The sequence below is a fragment of the Marmota marmota genome, unplaced genomic scaffold (genome assembly GCF_001458135.2).
Source record: "Marmota marmota marmota unplaced genomic scaffold, marMar, whole genome shotgun sequence".
NCBI lineage: Eukaryota > Metazoa > Chordata > Mammalia > Rodentia > Sciuridae > Marmota > Marmota marmota.
In genome coordinates, this window is record NW_025999960.1 from 2,346,545 (window position 1) to 2,355,177 (window position 8,633).

Consider the following 8,633-nt stretch of genomic DNA (forward strand, 5'->3'; position numbering starts at 1 on the left):
ATAATTTTGTTTTATATTTTTAACAATGTAATCTGTATTGTACTCTTACAAGAATTCTTATGAGTGTTGATTCAAAGCTGTGAAGAGGAGAAATGTTACAAACCTTGAGGAAAGCAGTTTCTCTCTGCTTGGAGTCCAAGATGAAAGTGGATCTCCCATTAACCAAGTGATGTGGCATTTGCTGAGCAATGGTTTTTATATATTTCCCAGGCAAAGGGATCTTTGGTATTACTATTACATGACTTCACGCCAAATGTCATGTGAGTTATAACATATAACTCAAAAAGTATTCTAAAAGTTACAATGCCAATGAGTCTTTGCATGCTCTTCCAAGTTTAGTCAGGATTTTCTGATTTTGTATGGTAATATGGCATAGCACAGCACTGTAGACAAACATATAGCACAGTAGTGAGAACACTGTGGAAACTGCACAGGTTCAAATCCTGACCCTGTCACATATTAACTGTATGATTGTGGTTTAATCTCTCTGAACTCTGGTTTCACCAGATTAAAAAATGTAATAATAACAACTATCAATTGTGAGGATTAAGTGTGAATGTTATTCAGGGTTCTCCAGAGAATTGTAGTTCTAGCCCAAAGTCAGCTTGCTGTCAGAATTCCTTCTTTCTTAAGAGATCAGTCTTTATTCTGTCAAAGACTCTCACCTTACAGAGAGTGATCTACTTTATTCAAAATCTACCCATTTAAACATTAGTCTCACCCAAAGATACCACCATAGAAATATCTAGAACACAGTTTGACCAATTATCTGGGGATGCTCTGGCCCAGTCATGTTGACATACAAAATTAACCAGCACAATGAGGTGAAGTGTGTAAAGAGGAAAAAGCTAAGAGCCGGAAGCATTCAATAAACACTTCTCATTCCATTATACATTCTAGAGGCATTGGAGATGAGGATGAAGTTGTTGGTTTCAAGTTGGTCTTTGTTGAAAGTTTCTGATGAGGATTAACTGAAATACAGCTAAGGAGTGGTGGATAATTATCAATTCTAGTTCAAGACAAGTGACCCTGCAAATTGGCTACTCTACCTCCCAAAAAAGAAGACCCTGGAAAAATGAAGCTATAAAGTCACATCACTGATATGAACCAGAAGATATTTTCAGGGTGATTAATAAATGATAAATAGCTGTACTCTCCTTGCTCTTGGGTAATGCAAGACCAACACTGTAGTGAGAAATAAGCACAAAGCCTTCATTTTTTTAGTTTTCTTTTCCAAAGCAAACCACTTGAAGAAATAGATGTTCTAAAAGATATGCCACCTATTTAGTTTGTTCAGGCTGTTACAACAAAATACCACACACTGATGTTTTAGTCAGCTTTTCACCACTATTTTAGAGGAAGAACAATTTTAGAGGAAGAAAATTTATTTGGCGCTCATGGTTTAGAGGCCTCAGTCCATAGATGGGTGGCTCCATTGCTCTGAGCCTAAGATGAGGCAGAATATCATGGCATAAAAGCACAGCAGAGGAAAGCAGCTTGGGACATGGGACCAGGAAGGAGGGAGAAAGAGAGAGTGTGTGTGTTCTGCTCACCAGGGACAAAATATAAACCCCAAAGCCATGCACCCAGTGACTCACTTCCTCTAGCCATACCATACGGTGCCTACAGTTACCACTCAGGTAATCCATATCAGTGAGTGAATGCACTGATTAGGTTAAGGTTTTTATAAAACAATCATTTCACTTCTAAACTTCCTTGTATTGTCTCACATGTGAGCTTTTGGGGAGACACCTCCTATCCAAACCATAACAGCTGGGTAATTCATAAAAACTTGAGAGTTGTTGACAGTTCTAGAGGCTGGAAAGTCCAAGATTAAGGTGCCAGCAGATCTGATATCTGAGGAGAGCTTGCTCTCTGCTTCGAAGACTGTGGCTTGTAGATGTGTTCTCTCATGAGGAAGGGTAAAATGGCTTCTTCAAGTCTCTTTTACAAGGACACTGGTCTGATTGATTCATGGGGCTGGAGTCCTCATGTCTAAGGCCCAGTGCAACGAATGAATTTTGGAGGGACACAAATATACAGACCATCGTACTCCACAAATAATTAGAGAAAGAATTAGAAGAAAACATAAATGTACCATTAATTACTGTGGGAAACAATTTTTTAAAGACATTAAAGTTTCCTACATGTATACTCAACACAAATTTTATTCTGACTTGATTAGTAATCATGACCTTGCCCGGATCTGATGTTTCAGACTTATAAGTTCTCAGCAAAGACAGCTCATCCTTACACTGTCCTCCTGGAAAATAAAACCATCTATAAAAATACAAATAGTGCTTCATAGTACACATGAAAGTGAAAGAGACTTCAGGTATTATTTGTGAAGAATCATAGGTTTTTTAAAATGAGCCTAAATGGAAAGTATACTGAAATGGTGACAGAATCATCCACTGGTCCATGTTCCCTTTGGAAATGTTTTCCTCCTTCTATTACAAAATGTTCTAAGCCAACTTCCTCTCTTGTAACACAGAAAAAGTAATATAATCTGTCTGCTTTTTAGAGGAGTTGCTTTTAGCACATACAGCCCAGATATGTGAAAACGCTTTGAAAAATGAAGTGATGTAAGTGGAGTCATTATTGTTAGTATTAAAAATAAGGGAAGAGTGACAGTGTGGGAAAACAGGAAGGGTAAGAGCTTTAGAATCAGCTAATGTGAAGGCCAAATAGCAATTCTGCCTCTCCTTTCTTTGTGTGATGGCAAGAAGTCCCCTTACCTTCCTTGAATAACAACAACAACAAAAATGTCAGGCTTTCTATACTGAAGTTTCCAGTGTCTGTACAATTGTGTGTGTGTGTGTGTGTGAATATGTGAATGTGTGTGCATCAATATGTAAGAGGAAGGCAGATGTGAAATTGCTGGACTTCATGGTACATTGAATAGAATCGTACTATTTGTTATGGTTTATATGTGAGGCGTTCCCCAAAGCTCATGTGTGAGACATTGTAGGAAAGTTTAGAGGTGGTAACTGTAGCAGGTAGGGTGTGGCTGAAGGAGGTAGGTCACTGGGGCTGTGCCTTTGGGGTTTTTATTTTATTCCTGGTAAGTAGAGAGCTCTCTCTCTCTGCTTCCGGGTACTATATCCTGACCTGGTTTCCTCTGAGGCCACACCCTTCCACCAAGATGTTCTGCCTTACCTTGGGCCTAGAACAATAGATTTTGTCATCTATGGATTGAGGCCTCTGAAATTGAGATCGCCAAATAAAGTTTTCCTCCCTAAATTGCTCTTGTCAGGTCTTTTGGTCACAATGATGACTAAAACACCATTTAACACAGAAGATGCTATAAAGAAAGTTTTCATTTCTTAGGGCCAAGAATAAAATACTTTTGTGGAAGAAAGTTACAATGAATCAGGGAAGTGGGAAAAAAGGGTAAAAGAAAATCTGGTATGGGCTGAGTTTGGATAGAAGTGAAACTGGAAAGAAGCTTCCAGAAGCCAGCTTGGATACCTAGAGTTGGGCTCCCAGTACCTCAGTTGGAGGTAGATCTCAGAGCATGACACTCTTTGCCAAACAAATCTCCAAACTAAGAGAAGAAAACAGGTAAAGTTCTAATGACTTCTAGGACTCACTCCAGCATCCAAGCAAAACCATGCCTGAGACTAATAAGTCCATAAAGTGTATTCCTGGAGTGTCTGTTATTAAGCTGCTGTCTCTTGGCTTGCAGAATCCCAAACCCAGCATCATAAGGATTCTGCAAACTGCATTCCTATTTTGCCACCTGACTGTAGTAGAATCTCTTTGCCAAAGGAGGACACTAGAAAGAAACTGGAAAATTGAGGAGGAATGAAAGATGGCTCCTTTGGCTTCCCATGGACTTTCTGTGTGTTGTCTTATTCCTGTGCTTCTCACCCTAGCAATGCTTCTTCACCATGGCAGTGATACTTCTTTCTTGTAACATTAGTTAAATGAAATGTGGGTTGAGATTTCTCTAAGACTTGCAGATCCAAGTTTAGGAGACACCTGCACCAGCTAGCTAATACCCCATCCTCCTTGAGCTCAAGGGCCCAGAAACAGCCACGTGGTGTGCCCTCCTTAAAGGATGCTTCCACCACTTCTCTTCAACACCATACTACAGATCTTTGCCATTGTGATAATGCAAAAATAAAAAAGGAAATTTAAAAACATCAGGTAGGAAGAAGTACAATGTTTTCTCTTTGCAGATAACATGATTATTTACATAGAAATTTCTAAGGATTTTATAAAGAAAATGCTAGAACTAATAAATGAAATTATCAATGTCACAGGATCGAGCTTAGTACAGGTTGAGTGTCCCTAATTAAAAATCTTACATCTGAAATGCTCCAAACCCAAGCCTTTGTAAGAGCCAACATATCACAAGTGGAAAATTCCACACCTGATCTCATGTGATGGGTTTCAGTCAAAATGTAGATGTGTTGAAAATACTACATAAACAAATACTCAGGCTATGTGCATAAGGTATAAATGAAACATATGAATCTTGTGTTTAAACCCAGATCCTATCCCCAAGTTATCTCATTATTTATGTGAAAATATTCCAAAAACAAAACAAAACAAAAACACTCTGGTTCCAAGCATTTTCAATAAGGAATACAGGAAATACGGAAATAAGCTACAAATTATATTCCACAGCATACAACATGAAAAAGAAAATTTTGAACTTCCGTATATAAAAGCATAAAAAATATTAAACCCTGAGAAGATAAGGTTCTGTCGTCCAGGGTTTAGTATACCATTTCAGTCAGAGAACAATGTACGCCATTGTCTCTTCTGCAGCCAGAATACATGGGTCTGAGAAAGCACAGGTGGCACTGAGTGTAGCTCCTCTCATAATCACACCCAATAATCCACCCACAGAGGTTTTGAATCTATCTCTGATGCATTTAGTTCTAATGTTTGGAGGACTTTGTTCACAAGAGAAAAGTCCTTACAACAATTGTTACATGGGACTGGTGTTTGAGACTGCTACCAGGTCATTCTAAGTTCTTCATACCACTAACACAGAGGTAAGAAGGAGGCCTACTCTGCCGACTGAGTAGTGGATTCTGTTTCCTAGAGGAAATGAGATCAATGCCAGAAAATATAGGCGGGAAGGACTGTTTCTGGGTCCCAAGGGATTCTCTGAGACGATTCTTACTACCTCCTTTTCTAACAGTAAAAATTTACTGAAAATGGCAGAAACTCATAAAGGGAAGAACCACTGAAGATTTAGACTTTTCACATAAAGAACTCTGGCTGGCTAAAGGTTTGGCTGATGGAAGAGGACACATGGAATGTGTAATGGAAGGAGGAAGTTTTAAATACCAGCCGCTGTTCTGTGACAGGTTGCAGAAATATGTCCTGCCACAGCTCCACGTAGTTACTAGTTGGCAGCTGCTGTTATTCATCTGTGTATATATGTGTGTATGTATATAAATGATCTATTTTATTATTCTTAATCTCTTTCCCTTATTATTTAACATGTTTTATTGAAGGTTAATTCTATATTTTAGTACTTAAGAAACATAATATTCAGATGGGATTGGATTTGAAAGTGAGGTATAATTAACAGTCCAGGGATCTCTAGAAATATTTTATGGTGTGGGTTTTATCAACCTCATTTTGGGAAGGAAGAAACCATGAGATATCTATTTATGTGTTTTTTCTTATCTTTTAAATGTCTATTTTGCAAGTGCATTTTATACTGGTAAAACACACACATAATTTATGCATAGATAAATAAACATACATCAGGAGGACATGCTAAACATCATGATGGGGATACATGACCAAAAAACATTTGAAGACAAAGAGGTTAGAGCATAACCATAGAGACCAGAGATACAGTTTTGCTACCTATGTGGGCTATTTTAGTTTTGTTAAGAGGATACTGTATTCCAAAGTCACAGGCAACCTTCCCTCATGCATTCAGTACCATCTTGCATATGGCACCAGGTCAGAAGTTGTGGTGCGTAAGTAGACTACACCTTCTTTCTGCTTAAATGGTGAGTGCCCACCATGGGCATCATATCTGGAAGCCAGTTCTTACATGTTCTATTCAGCTCACCCAGTTTAGTCAGTAGACTCCTAGGGCAGTGATCTAGTAAGCATATAGCTCACTTTAATTCCCATGTTCTGTCTAGTGGAAATCTCTACAAACAATGCATCAGAGATCCCCTAGAATAACGAAAACTGATGTTCACACAAATCCTGAAGGATTATATGAGTATAGTATACTCCCCAATCAACCTAGAATACTATAATTTATGCTCAGTTTTGTGTATTCTTGGAACAATGTAGCACTCCATTAGAAAAAAAAAAACATTTTATTGAGTTCAGTATTTCCTTTAGCTAGGCCTGACAACAAATATTTACTGTATTTCTTTCATTTAATCAACCATCTGATTCCTCCATCTATGTCCTATTTCACTGCCCATGTATTTACTGAATACCTATAAAGTGAACAGACTCAGAAAAGAGATAGATGAAGAAAATGTCAAAGTCCTCACCTTTCTTATCTATAAAATGATGAAATTGAACTATAATGACCTCTAAAATCCCTTTAATAGAATTAGTCTATATTAAATAATGGACCCTAAGCATCCAGAGTTGCTTTTCTAACATTGATCCTAATCCCTCAAATATAAAAATCTAAAGCCCCCTTCCTCTCCACCCATTCCTTTATTACTGCTCAAGTCTCCTTTCAAAAAAATGTTACTGGCTCCAGATCCTGAAGAGTTCAATTGATTATTACCTATTGTGTAAGCTAGCTGTTCCTTACTTTAATAAATACCTGAGATACCCAACTTATAAACAGGAAAGCTTCATCTCAGCTCACACAGTTTTGGAGGTTTCAGTCCATGGTAATTTGGCCTGGTTGCTTTGGGACCTGAGACAAGGAGGTATATCATGGTGAGGAATGCATAGCAGAGTAGAGCCATTCACTTACATGGACACAGCATAAAAGAGAAGAAAGAGACCTGGGTACCACAATCACCTTCAAGAGCACATCTCCAATGACTGAAGACCTCCCCCTAGGCCTGCCTACTAAGATTCCATCAATTTCTGGTAAGAGCATTCTGGGGAGCAAACCTTTAACACACAGACCTTTGGGGACACTCCAGATACAAATGTTAGCACCTATGAACAGCCAAGAAACCAAAGCAATGTGACAGAGAATCTGCTTTGTGCCCAGAGCTGACCACCAGCTGTCTGGCACAGAGTGTCTGGAAATGAGAGATAGCCATTATTTTTATGGACAATGTTTTTCTCTCTTAAAAATAATTGCTAACCATTGTTGACAGACTGCAACTTGTAAAGCTCTACTTAGTGGAAAAGCAATTAGGGACAAACAGCACTTCATTTCTAGTTCATTTGGATACTAGCAACCAGAAAATTTTCAGAAAACCAAAGAGTGTTATGAGTGAATCTGAATGAGAGAGGAGCTTTCCTTGTTAATAAGAAGAGGCACGTTCACGTAACTGGCTGCCAGCACACAAACACATCCACACAGTTATATGTTCTAAAATTTATTTTACTAATTAGACAGCAGCCTCCCTTCCAAAATATCACTCAGAACTGGGCATTTCCCAAGTCTTTTAAATACATCCCATTTGTAAAACCTCTGTTTCACATTTCTGAAATAAAGTTACTTGTCATGTGCTGATTGTTTTAATTAATTTCCAGTCTTCTAGTTCACCAGTTCTTGTAGACTTTGTGATCTGTAAGTCAGACATAAAACCTCTTAACCTATTGAGGTAATATTCACACTGGAACTGGCAGTTCACTGCTTCACTATCCTCATGGGTAAGCCAGTACTTCCCTAGATCTCCACTCTCTGAAATTCTATCACCTACAAGTTTCTTATATATCAGAGCATCTGTGGAAAGGAGTTAGTTTCTTCATCTGAACCATGAACCATAAAATAAAGATTAAATCTTTATTTAATTTTTAATTATTTAAAGGGCCATGGGGTATCAATCAAAGCCATTCAACTGTTACACTTGTAATAGAATAAATTTCATAGTTACTTAAAAGAGAAGAGTTGTTTTCTTTTACATTTGAAAAGACAAGGAGAATATGGATGAAATAAGATTTCAGTGGATATTTATGGTTCATAATTAAAAGGGACTACGTCCTACTAAGACCCCTTATAACTTCTAAACCTGCAATGTGAGGACATCATTTTTTTGAATATGTTCTTTATTTATTGGTGATTAGGATTGCACATAATTGTGGGATTCACTGTAATATATTCATAGATGTGTCTAACATTATTTGATCAATTTCATTTCCCAGTGCCTCCTCCTCCCTTCCTCCCTCCCTCCCTCCCTCTGCTCCCCTTCCTCTATTCCACTGGTCTCCCTTCTACTTTCATGTGGTCCCTTTCCCCATTTTTTCCTCTCTAGCTTCCACATATGAAAGAAAACATCTGACCCTTGACTTTCTGAGTCTGGTTTATTTCACTTACCACAGTGCTCTCCAGTTCCATCCATTTTTCTGCAAATGGCATAATTTCAATCTTCTTTATAGCTGAAAAAAATCTTCATTGTGTATATATACCACATTTTTTTCCATTTATCTGTTGATTGACACATATGCCGATTCCATAACGTGACTATTCCATAATACTGACTTTAATTCTTTAGGAT

At 37.9% G+C, this 8,633-nt stretch overlaps 1 long non-coding RNA gene across 3 annotated transcripts in view; it reads left to right on the plus strand.

Annotated features, from left to right (window-relative positions):
* The window catches only part of LOC107148527, a 29,753-nt gene extending 21,378 nt beyond the window's left edge, over nt 1–8,375 (plus strand). For 2 of the 3 annotated variants that reach the window (XR_007347359.1, XR_007347358.1), the window contains one exon: nt 5,159–8,375. This is a non-coding gene — a long non-coding RNA (uncharacterized LOC107148527). Of the gene's footprint in view, nt 1–900; nt 1,453–5,158 lie in introns of those variants that run through there. The other variant, XR_001504288.2, reaches the window with a different exon arrangement.
* Nucleotides 8,376–8,633: the final 258 nt, after the last annotated feature.